Below are 13,360 nucleotides of genomic sequence, written 5' to 3' on the forward strand. Positions count from 1 at the left end.
TGGGCTCAAGCAACCATAGTCTCGCAGGGGATTTCTGATAACACGGGCGAGACAACGGAGTTAGGGCGCCAGGGGTTACTAGGCTTTCCTGCTCCCGTACCAGCATATCCTTCCAGTACTCAGACCTCTGCCATAAAGATCTCCTCTGGTCTGGAGTACGGGAATCATAACAATACCTGCATTTCTGCATACCTGAATCACAGCGCCCTAGAATATCAGATTTTTTTTCACGGCACCCCTAGGCCATAAATTTCTTATTGAGAAATTTAGAAAGAAATATTACATTAAGTAGATCACATTTATATGTCATCCTAAAGGCCCATGTAGATGGGCCGATGCGGGAGAGATGTGTGCTGAGCGAACTGCTCAGCACACATCTCTCCCGCCGCTCAGCACAGCGCGATCTGTGCTGAGCGTGCGGGGGGAGACGGGGGGGCCGCTCACTTCACCCAGCGGGTGAAGTGAGCGACCCACTAGATTGGCCTGCATGCAGGCCAATCTAGCAGCAGCGATAGCGATGTGTGGGGCCGCGCATCGCTATCGCTGAGGGGGCTACACACGGAGCGATCATGCCAATATTCTAAGCAATCTAGTCAGATTGCTTAGAATATCGCTCCGTGAGTACCCCCCTTTAGGGTCAGCTGTGTGATGAGGGACAAGATCTGCTTCTGTTTGGCCACATATTTTATGACTGGCAGCCACCAGCACTGGTTTTGCCTATTATATTGACCATGAATAATTTGAATTGGTCCTGGACCACCAACCCAGGGCACCCCTGCAAGTGTCCCGAGGCACCCCAGGGAGCCACGGCACACAGTTTGGGAACCTCTGGCCTAGACTATTTGCTGCATCCAGACTTGGCCACAGGGTGTACAAAGGTCATGAGTAAAGTATCAGCTAGTTTCTCACTCATACCCCATGATTCTACAATCATTACTGGTGCCATTTCTGGAATGCTGTATAACGCCCTGCTTCACCCAAGCTCCATTTACTAAGCTTTGAAAAGAAATAAAGTGGACGGAGATAAAGTACCAGCCAATCGGCTCCTAACTACCATGTTACAGGCTGGATTTGAAAAATGTCAGTTAGGAGTTGGTTGGTTAGTACTTTATCTCCAGCCACTTTATCTTCATCCAAGGCTTAGTAAATAGACCCCTTGGTCCTCAAGGATCAGTAGTAGTTAATGTTTTCCAGGTCACCTATGGATTCTTAAAATGTGACAGTTGGTGATACACAGTGCACCTGCCGGGTGACCTGAAAAACGTGAACTGTTAGTTTACCTTGAGGACCGAGTTTGGGAAACCGCCTTAGGGTATGTGTATAGAAACTCTGCCACTGTTTCACACACACATATTTCCAGCATTAATAAAAAGCCTATCAAATTTAAAAATATATAGATTCAGTGGCGTCACAAGGGGGGTGCAGGGGGTGCGGCCCGCTCCCGGGTGTCACCCGCCGAGGGGTGACACCAAAATGCCGGTTCCTGCTTAGAGACAGGAGCTGAGTGCTGCACTGTTATATTAAGTGCAGCAGTCGGCTCCTGTCACTGTGTAGGAGTCAGCACTGCAGGCACAGCACTCCCCAGGAGTGAGCCTGCACCTCCTAACCCCCCAAGTTGAAAAAAAAAAACGGGTGTCGGGACGCGAAGCCCCGCCCCTTTCGGAAAGCCACACCCCTTTCAAGTCATTCAAGCTGATAAACAAGGGATGTCAGTCCGTGAAGCCTCGCCCCTTCCCGTGAAGCCCCGCCCCCTCTTTTGCCGCCGCACCGGGTGTCCAAGAGGTGAGTGACGCCTCTGTATAGATTTTACAAGTGCGCTGTCAGCAGCCGCTGGTAAAGGGATGGCCAAAATCCCTGAAATAGATACACAAAAGATATAAATATACCAGCGCTGGCTGTATTAATTAGACACAAAAATGGACGGTTCGTTAAAAAGCGATAATATTCTAAATTTTTTCACTAGTACACATTAAAAAGCTCTTCCATATTAATAGTATACACATAAGTTAAAACAATGTTATATATACTGTAAATGACTAATGCCATCAAAAAGAAAGAGAATAGCTCTCAGCCAATCCACTAAGATGCTCCTATATGTAAATCATCACTTGGCTAGGACCTCCTCCAATGATAATGTAGGCAGCACAAAGGTAGTATATATTACTAGATGTAGGTAGATAGTTGTCCCTTATTATTCTCTCAGCCTTATCCAAAGTAGTCCATGGGCCAAAGCCAGATTTTTTACCAATCGGTACCAGTAAAGGGGGCAAAACTTTGTTGTATTTCTTTTGTAGAACTATGATAGTAGAGTTGTTTTTTGTATGATAACCTTACCAGCTTATAGGTAGTAAAACACAAAAGTGTGTGTGTGTGTGGGGGGGGGGGGGGGGGGGAATATAAGTCAATGGGGATTTTGGTGATTTTTGCCTGGTTCTATCTCCGGATCCAGGGGGTCTATAAACTATCGGAGATATACATTTTGTAGCCCTGGACATATTCTCTGGGCATGCCAATTTGCTTGCATGGGCACCCCAAGGAACAAGAGCTACACTGGCTGAAAGTCAGTGCCCCCAACCGGCAACCTCTCCATTATAGTCTATGGGGATTTTGGGGATTTTTGCACCGTTCTATCTCCGGATGCAGCCTTGGATCTCTTCTCTGGGCATGTCAATTTGCTTTTATGTGGACCCTAAGGCACCGGAGCTACACCGGCTGAAAGCCAGTGCCCCTACTGGCAAACGCTGCATTATAAGTCAATGGGGATTTTGGGGTCTCTTTGGAAAATATTCCAAGATATAAGTTTTGTTCCGGTGAACCTCCTCTTTCAGATGAGCCCATCCCCAATATTTTAGTACCACTGGGGAGCAAAATATTCCGGGTGATGTTTTTTTGAGGGGGGTCAGTTTTGGGGGGCAATTGCTTGGTCCAGTGATTTTTCTTTAAAAATCAGAGATATAAATTTTGCAGAGGAGACTTTGGCCTACCCTTGGTACATAGTGGTAGGGGTCAAAGGTGGTAACCCCTGACCTGTGGAGCTTTTCAAGCACTTTGGTCCATGTTTTGGGGTACCCCGACCCATCCTGGAGCTTAACTCCCAATATAGCCCAGGTAGCCCCAGCAGATGGCTATCTTAAAATCATGACCCCAAGTTTCTGTACCCCAAATTGGGGGCGCTAGGCCCCAGGGGGTAGTGCCACCCCACCGCTTCCGGACCATGTACCCTAAAACTTTGAAACTTGGTGGGGTGATAGTGCATAGACTCTACTATCTACAGGCCAAATTTGGGAACGTAAGATATGGCTCCTGGAATTGACCCCACTTCACTTGAGCGCTTGCGGGAGAGCCCCGGGTAAGTCAATGGGAAAACACTGCTGGCTGGAAGTCATTGATCTCCGGTTCCTGTGGAGCTATTTACATTTGGTACAATAGTAGAGTGGTATCCCCTCTATTAGTGGTCCAAATTTGGGGTGATTCGGTCCAGCAGAACCGGAGCTATAGACCAGCAAAGTCAAGAATCTGTACCCGGGCACTCCTGGGTAAGTCAATGGTCAAGTACCGCTGACTGGAAGTCCTGGATCTCCAGTTCTGGTGGAGCTATTTACCTGAAATTTGGCACACTAGTAGGGGGCGTATCCCCTCTATATTTGAGCCAAATTTGGGGTGATTGGATCCAGCAGAACCGGAGATATTTTGCTCCAAAGTGGTCAAATTTTTGGCCCATTCATGGAACCGGGGAGACTCTGCAGCTTGTGTCGGTGCCTTAAGTACCTGTGCTGGAACTGGCATCTGTTAAAAAAAAAGAGTGCCCCCCTAAAGCTCCGACCGGTACAGGTGATGTTTTTTAATCCAGGGGTATGGATAGGTCCCAGGGGTCCAAACAGCCCCCCCTGTCCCGGTGGGTGTTATTTTGTTGAATCCCGTACAGGCAACCAGGATATTTGTACCCACAAGCCGGTGCAAAAAGACTTGTATCGAAACCGAACTCTATGCAATTAATATGGATACAGGCTTCATTGCAAAGCACCTCCGATAATGTGGCATTGCAGATGTTTTGGCATAAGATATTGACACCATTAAGCATTTCATCCAAATAGGCTTTGTCATTTTTATGGGTTTCTTCCAACCACGCAAGAAATCCTTTCCATGCAAGCCTCATAATAGCTTCATACACCAGCTTGTGAAGTCGCACCGCACGGTTGTACTTACGACCTTTCATTATATCACAAAGCTGTGGCTATAAGGCGGTTATCATACAGAAATATTATGGCCATATATATATATCTTTAAGAAAAGTGCACTCAAGTTTTGTCCCTCTTGGTGGTAGCGACATTTGGTCTGGCCCATGGACTAATGGTGGCTAGAAAGGGAGTCCAAACAAGGTGCTTTGATGTAAATCCAAAAAGGTGGAGCAAGTGTCCAATTAACACCATGGATGGATAGCAGGAGTGCAGGATATCCTTGTGTGGCATATGCTCAGGCTATCAGGCTCTACGCGTTTCATTTGTTTCCACAAATCCAACTTCCTCAGGAGCATATATTGGGGGGGTGTATTAAGATGTCCTTATATACCCTTCTAAATGAATCTATTGTTGGCACCTGTGTTCCTTAGTAAACGATTTAAACAAACCGTCCGTTAAAACAATAAATATATATATATATATATATATATATATATATATATATATATAGTAATCCTACATGGTCCCATTACCTGTTAAGTATAAATAAATAAAAAAAAACAAATGTTATGACTATATATTTTTTTCATGTAAAAGATTTCTAGATTTCTATTGACAAATTCACCCGATCACATGACTACATCCGATCACGTGACCGTTAATGTTTCAATTCAATTCATCAGCTATACTTAGAATGATAGACCTAGGCTTCAGATGTTATGGTCATGTGACTGCACTCATGTGATCAGAAGCCTCCATACACTAAAGGAGATTAATATTTATATATTTTAAATAAAAAGCCTGTTAACACAGGGCAATTGTGCTGCAACCCTAGACTACCAGTCAAGCTTTTGCTTTCATCAGTGAACTTCCAATATGCTGATCATTGCATATATCAATGCAAACATCAGACTGGCAAGCTTTTGCAGAATGATATTTAAACCAGGTTAGTAAATAAATCTTTATTTCACAAAAGCATAATAAACTGTACCAGCATAATTCAAATTCATATAAACAGTAAAATCGAGGGCAAATAATATTGCTCCATGTCTGCATAGTAAAGTCAAGTTCTAGATACAAGACAATGGGGGTAATTCCAAGTTGATCGCAGCAGGAATTTTGTTAGCAGTTGGGCAAAACCATGTGCACTGCAGGGGAGGCAGATATACCATGTGCAGAAAGAGTTAGATTTGGGTGGGTTATTTTATTTCTGTGCAGGGTAAATACTGGCTGCTTTATTTTTACACTGCAAATTAGATTGCAGATTGACAAAGACCTCGGCAGGAGGTAGAAACGCGTTGGTGGACAACAGGGACTGAGAACGAGGGAGCAGTGGAGGACGGACCATTCCGGTACAGCGTGGTGTGGGGGATTCCCGGGTTTCCCTATACCAAAAAAAACCCGCAAGCCGGCTTTGAACTGTTTTAACAGTTCTCACATTCTGGTAATTCTCCATTGCTCCGTTATTTGCATCAGTCCGGAAATTGTGCTATTGTCATATAATGATACACTGCCTCCCATAAAGACAACGGGATCCAGTGTTTTCCTATGGTGCATGTTGCTAATTTGCATTTTGCCATTCATTTGTATTTTAAACGGAATAATTTGTATGTTAATGTTTATTAAAAACTGTACTGCACTATATATATATACCATCTTTTTCTTCCATGTCACCCATGTGAGTACTTACTCCCGGAACTGGTGAAACTATCTGTGGAGCGCAGGATAAGTCCCCTTATTTTACATTGTTTGTTTGAACACACCACACCCAAATCTAAAGGTGTGTACACACGGTGAGATTTTTTCTTAAGATTTTGACTATATAATCAAAATCGTAAGAAAAGTTAGTGCAGATCGCAAGGTGAAAGTCACCTTGCGATCCCGATGCGCGGTCCCGCCAGGTCGGCATCGCAAGAAAAGATAGACTGTGCAGGCAAGTCAATCCTTGCTAGATCGGTGTACTATCTAGTTCTTCTCACATGTCAATGACATCTCACATAAGCCAAAATCTCACATAAGCCAAAATCGTAAGCACACATAGTACAGATCTCAAGAAAAGTTAGTCAAAATCTGTCCTATCTGGGCTCCGGGGAGTTCAAGGGAAATCGCAAGTAAAAATAGGACATAGCAAGGATCTCACCGTGTGTACACACCTTTACTCTCTCTGCACATGTTAAATCTGCCTCCCCTGCAGTGCACATGGTTTTGCCCAACTGCTAACAAAATTCCTGCTGCGATCAACTTGGAATTACCCCCAATGTGGATATTTTCCACTCAGAATACACATTTATTTTCTTTGTGCAACTGATGAGTTCTAGTCAGCTCTAATATCTGTACTTCATTACCTCCAAGCATCTAGTAATCTCTTTAAAAAGGAAGTGGATTTAAAGTGAATTCATTGACGTCACTTGGGTACATAAATAAGAACAGTTTCCTGTCAGTTGAACCACAGAGCTTTCTAAACTGTCAACTACAGTTAAAAAAATCTAATTATACAATGAAACAAACCATAAGGGAGTGTAATGTTATTAGGAGATTTAGCTGTGCTCAAGGTCTCCCCACCACATAAGTCATTCATCGATTTTCTTTTACTTATCAGTCTAAAAACAACTGTTGGGGTTGACACTCAGCAACTATTTTACTGAACTGGACAATAAAAAAAGGTGCTCAGGGCCAATGTCATTAATTGGGTAACAAAATAGAACAGATATGAAAGCCACTTTTGTATTCCAGAAGAGTTGCCAATTATAACAACTGCAAGATATCTCATGTACTATGTACATCTGTTAAAGTAGGCAAATATCAGATAGATAAAAAGAAACTACTGTATGAGCATTTAAACATATTAGCCGAAGTTAACCCTGATAGATGAGTTGCTGCAGTGGATCAGTCAGGTCAGTCAATTTATAAATATGCCTCTAGACACAAAGGGCTCGATTCAATTCAGTGTATATTGAATAGCACTGGGAATTAGCTCCTGGTGCTATTCAATTCTGTGCGTTGTCATGTCATGGAAGGCCAGTTCTCGAGGACTAAGCATGGTGTTTAGGCACGAGAATGGGTATTCTACGTCTAAAGTTCCCATCGCGATGCTGTTTTGTGCGTGCTGTGGCACAAAACAGCATTGTTGACATAGGTTTTGTCGGATTTCGGCTTGCATCCCCGGAGGAGGCGAAAAGAAATCCTCTAGTTGGGGATGACATTACTCTGAATTGAATAACTACGGGAGCTCTCTCACGGCGCTAATCAATCCGTGCTGAATTGAATTGAGCCCAAAGAGAGCCAGAGTTTTATCCCAGTTCCTCAAAGCCAGCTCCCCTTCTAGGTGCCCATGCTGACATCCCCACCCCAACATACACTTGTTCACAGGCAAATACATCTGTGGCCTTGAGCAGTCGTGCAACTAGGGGAAAAAAAATCTATTTTTTAAAGGAAATAGAAATATTAACATGGGTGGTCATTCCGAGTTGATCACTAGCTGCACTCGTTCGCTATGCAGCGATGAGGCAAAAAAAGGCACTTCTGCGTATGCGGCGCAATGCGCACGCACGTCGTTCTATTACAACGAACTATGTAGTTTCACACAGGGTCTAGCGGAGCTTTTCAGTTGCACTGCTGGCCGCAGAGTGTTTGAAATGAAGGTAGCGTTTCTGGGTGTAAACTGACCGTTTTGAGGGAGTGGTCGAAAAAACGCAGGTGTGCCTGGAAAAAAGCAGGCGTGGCTGGGCGAACGCAGGGCGTGTTTGTGATGTCAAAACAGGAACTGAACAGTCTGAAGTGATCACAAGCGCTGAGTAGGTATTGAGCTACTCTATAACTGCACAAAAAAACCTTGACGCCACTCTGCGAACCTTTCGTTCGCACTTCTGATAAGCTAAAATACACTCCCAGTGGGTGGCGACATAGCGTTTGCACCGCTGCTAAAAACTGCTAGCGAACGAACGACTCGGAATGACCACCATAGATGTTTGTTACCTTACATACTGCTGATTGGTGTTAATCCCCACAGGCACTGAACTGCCCCTACCATAGAAATATGATGATATAAGAATCTCTGTTTAAATACAGAAGTAGTTATTTTCAAATGTGAAATGTCTGAAAATTATTAACCATTTCACATGACATGGAAGAATGCTAATGAAAAAACATATGCCTGACCAGTTTCCTGTAAGCGTCTGCTTTGTTATGATGATCAACAAGTCACAGGGGCAAACATAAATCTCAGGACCAGATGCTTCTCCCATGGGCAGCTTTATGTGGCCTGCTCACGGGTTAGTAGCCCCAAGCATCTTGTGTTAATCACTAAAGGAAAACCTGAAATATTGTTTACAAATACATTTTGTGATCAATGTGTACAATATAAAATATACATCACAATATTAGATGGCACTACTATCTTTGTAAACTTAGTTCTGCTGAGCAATAGCAGACATCCACAAGAGAGAAAGTGGCAAGCAAATACTAGTATATATAAAAATTATATTATTACTATAATATAATATAATATAATATAAGTGCACTGAATATATTATTTTCATAATAAAATAAAAAAAAGTGACAAAACATCCATCCAAACTATGAGGAGTTTGTAAACATCCACTTCACAAGCTGTATAGCAACGGAGAAATAGTATAAACACAAAAGTAATACAAGGAAATAACACATTTTGTCCTAATAGCAAGGCTACAGTTAACAATTTGGAGTAAGGAAACGAAGAAGACACGGTTTTGTGAAATTGAACAAAGGATTCATTCTTACTTGTGCAACTTCCCCGGAACTTTGATGTAACAGTCTAATCTCTTTCCAACTCACTGTTGTGTGCTTTATATAAATTACCAATTTTTGTTTTCATTAGACCGAGAACACTGACGTATCAGGTCACTGGGTTCCAATCAGACAATATGATCATTTGCACAGTATACAGTAAGCTAAACTGGAGAAATGAACAAAATAAACGGTAAGAATGAAACTAACAAAGCAGGTAAATTTGACATTCATTTACAGTACAGGCAATTTAGTACAAACCGTTTATTACTGTCAGAGCCGGCCCTAGGCATAGGCAAACTATGCAATTGCCTAGGACATTTGGCATCCCTAGGTGCACAAGCAGCTTCTGCTGATTAACATTAAGGTGGTCATTCCGAGTTGTTCGCTCGGTAATTTTCTTCGCATCGCAGTGATTTTCCGCTAATTGCGCATGCGCAATGTTTGCACTGCGACTGCGCCAAGTAAATTTGCTATGCAGGTAGGAATTTTACTCACGGCATTACGAGGTTTTTTCTTCGTTCTGGTGATCGTAATGTGATTGACAGGAAGTGGGTGTTTCTGGGCGGAAACTGGCCGTTTTATGGGTGTGTGTGAAAAAACGCTGCCGTTTCTGGGAAAAACGCGGGAGTGTCTGAAGAAACGGGGGAGTGTCTGGGCGAATGCTGGGTGTGTTTGTGACGTCAAACCAGGAACGAAACTGACTGAACTGATCGCAGTTGCCGAGTACGTCTGGAGCTACTCAGAAACTGCTAAGAAGTGTCTCTTCGCAATTCTGCTAATCTTTCGTTCGCAATTTTACTATGCTAAGATTCACTCCCAGTAGGCGGCGGCTTAGCGTGTGCAAAGCTGCTAAAAGCAGCTTGCGAGCGAACAACTCGGAATGAGGGCCTATATGCGGCATGCCAATATTCTGTGTGCAGCTGAGGCTATATTTGCCTACGAAATGCTACGTTACAGTGTATTACCGGAAATCACTGTAACGTAGCATTTCATATGCAGATACAGCCACAGTCGCACACAGAATGCAGGCATGCCACATATCATTTTAATCAGCAGAAGCTGCTTGTGCATCCTAGATACATAGTGATGCAAATAAGTTGCACAACGTTAGCAGAGCTGCCAGCTGATTCAGGCATCTTCTGCTGCATGGCGTATTAAGGCAAGATGTATGAGGACACATCTGTATCCAAGCAGAGGCAGAGGTCATGTGAGTGCTGTGTGCGGGTGGGATGGTTGTGCGGTAGTGTTCGGCATATGTGTAAGGGCATTACGTGTGTCATGTGTATAAATGTATTAATAATGTGTGGCATATGTGTATGGGGCATTATGTGTGTCATTATGTGTATAAGGGCATTAATAATGTGCAGCATATGTGTATGAGACATTATGTGCATAGGGGCATTAATAAAGGTTGACATAACGTGTAATGTGCATTCTGTTTATAAGGAATTAATAATGTGTGTCATATGTGTACGGGGCATTACTGTGTGGTATTATGTGTATAAATGCATTTAGGGGTGTATCTAGGAATCCGAGCGCCCCTGGCAAAGTAAGGGGCTGACGACCCACCCCCTACATACACACACCCTACACATATTTGAAATAAGGTGTGAGTATTGGAAATGGGTCATGGTCTTGTGGGGGAAGGGCGTGGACACAATAGTACTTCCAATTCAAATGATGCCACACAGTAGTATCCCTTATTCACATTACACTGCACAGTAGTGTCTCGTATTCACGTTACACCATTCCTATCCCACCTTTCCCACAGCCTGACCCTAACCCCCCCCCCCCAGTTTCTTCAGTGGTGCCTCCCCCCCATCCCTCCCCCCTAACCCTAACCCACCCTTCCTAATTTCCCTCCCTGCAGCCTAACCCTAACCTCCCACTCTTGCAGCCTAACCCTAACCCTCCCACGTGGCTTGCCAGCGGAGACTTTGGCACCAACTCGATCCGGATTTTGGCATTCTGCATCGCTATCTATGTTGGGATTAGAGGCGTAGCTAGGGTTTTCGGAGCACAGGGCAAGATGGAAAATGGCGCCCCCCCAAAAAAAAACACACGCCGAAAAAAATGGGCATGGACACACCAGAAGTGGTGTGGCCACGCTCCAGAAGGGGTGTGGTCACTCAAAATGGCCCACAGTGCCAGTTACATTGCCCCACAGTGCCAGATACAATGCCCCACAGTGCCAGATACATGCCCCACTCAGTGCCAGATACATTGCCCCACAGTGCCAGTTACATTGCCCCACAGTGCCAGATACATTGCCCCACAGTGCCAGATACATTGCCCCACAGTGCCAGATACATGTCCCACAGTGCCAGTTACATTGCCCCACAGTGCCAGTTACATGCCCCACAGTGTCAGATACATGACCCACAGTGCCAGTTACATTGCCCCACAGTGCCAGTTACATTGCCCCACAGTGCCAGTTACATGCCCCATAGTGCCAGATACATGCCCCACAGTGCCAGTTACATGCCCCACAGTGCCAGTTACATTGCCCCACAGTGCCGGATACATGCCCCACAGTGCCGGATACATTGCCCCACAGTGCCAGATACAATGCCCCACAGTGTCAGATACATTGCCCCACAGTGTCAGATACATTGCCCCACAGTGTCAGATACATTGCCCCACAGTGCCAGTTACATTGCCCCACAGTACCAGATACATGCCCCACAGTGCCAGTTACATTGCCCCACAGTGCCAGTTACATGCCCCACAGTGCCAGATACATGCCCCACAGTGCTAGTTACATTGCCCCACAGTGACAGAGACATGCCCCACAGTGCCAGTTACATTGCCCCACAGTGCCAGTTACATGCCCCACTGTGCCAATTACATTGCCCCACTGTGCCAGATACATGCCCCACAGTGCCAGTTACATGCCCCACAGTGCCAGTTACATGCCCCACAGTGCCAGATACATGCCCCACAGTGCCAGATACATGCCCCACAGTGCCAGATACATGCCCCACTCAGTGCCAGATACATGCCTCACTGTGCCAGATACATGCCCAACTCAGTGCCAGTTACATGCCCCACTCAGTGCCAGTTACATGCCCCACTCAGTGCCGGTTACATGCCTCATTTAGTGCCAGATACATGCCCCACTGTGCTCCCCCCCCCCGGTCACTCACCGCTTGTTGATGAGTTACATTGCCCCACAGTGCCAGTTACAATGCCCCACAGTGCCGAATACATGCCCCACAGTGCCAGATACACTGCCCCACAGTGCCAGATACATTGCCCCACAGTGCCAGATACATTGCCCCACAGTGCCAGATACATTGCCCCACAGTGCCAGATACAGTGCCCCACAGTGCCAGTTACATTGCCCCACAGTGCCAGTTACATTGCCCCACAGTGCCAGTTACATTGCCCCACAGTGCCGGATACATGCCCCACAGTGCCGGATACATTGCCCCACAGTGCCAGATACAATGCCCCACAGTGCCGGATACATGCCCCACAGTGCCAGATACATTGCCCCACAGTGCCAGATACAATGCCCCACAGTGCCGGATACATGCCCCACAGTGCCAGATACATTGCCCCACAGTGCCAGTTACATTGCCCCACAGTGCCAGATACATGCCCCACAGTGCCAGTTACATTGCCCCACAGTGCCAGATACATGCCCCACAGTGCCAGTTACATGCCCCACAGTGCCAAATACATGCCCCACAGTGCCAGTTACGTTGCCCCACAGTGCCAGATACATGCCCCACGGTGCCAGTTACATTGCCCCACAGTGCCAGTTACATGCCCCACAATGCTAGTTACATGCCCCACAGTGCCAGTTACATGCCCCACAGTGCCAGATACATGCCCCACTCAGTGCCAGATACATTGCCCCACAGTGCCAGATACATTGCCCCACAGTGCCAGTTACATTGCCCCACAGTGCCAGATACATTGCCCCACAGTGCCAGTTACATTGCCCCACAGTGCCAGATACATGCCCCACAGTGCCAGTTACATTGCCCCACAGTGCCAGTTACATGCACCACAGTGCCAGTTACATTGCCCCACAGTGCCAGTTACATGCCCCATAGTGCCAGATACATGCCCCACAGTGCCGGATATATGCCCCACAGTGCCAGATACATTGCCCCACAGTGCCAGATACAATGCCCCACAGTGCCGGATACATGCCCCACAGTGTCAGATACATTGCCCCACAGTGCCAGTTACATTGCCCCACAGTACCAGATACATGCCCCACAGTGCCAGTTACATTGCCCCACAGTGCCAGTTACATGCCCCACAGTGTCAGATACATGCCCCACAGTGCCAGTTACATTGCCCCACAGTGCCAGATACATTGCCCCACAGTGCCAGTTACATTGCCCCACAGTGCCAGATACATGCCCCACAGTGCCAGTTACATTGCCCCACAGTGCCAG

The 13,360-nt window shown here is 45.8% G+C and overlaps 1 protein-coding gene across 5 annotated transcripts in view; it reads right to left on the reverse strand.

The window, feature by feature from the left end:
• PDE7A (phosphodiesterase 7A) overlaps nt 1-13,360 on the reverse strand; it is a 593,823-nt gene that overhangs the window by 392,111 nt on the left and 188,352 nt on the right. For 2 of the 5 annotated variants that reach the window (XM_063923817.1, XM_063923818.1), the window contains exon 2: nt 8,937-9,111. The exons of the other annotated variants lie outside the window; for them this stretch is intronic. The gene's annotated coding sequence lies outside the window, so the exon portion shown is untranslated. The remainder of the gene's footprint in view (nt 1-8,936; nt 9,112-13,360) is intronic. 5 annotated transcript variants of the gene reach the window in all.

Source organism: Pseudophryne corroboree, chromosome 5 (assembly GCF_028390025.1).
Source record: "Pseudophryne corroboree isolate aPseCor3 chromosome 5, aPseCor3.hap2, whole genome shotgun sequence".
In the NCBI taxonomy this organism is placed as follows: Eukaryota; Metazoa; Chordata; class Amphibia; order Anura; family Myobatrachidae; genus Pseudophryne; species Pseudophryne corroboree.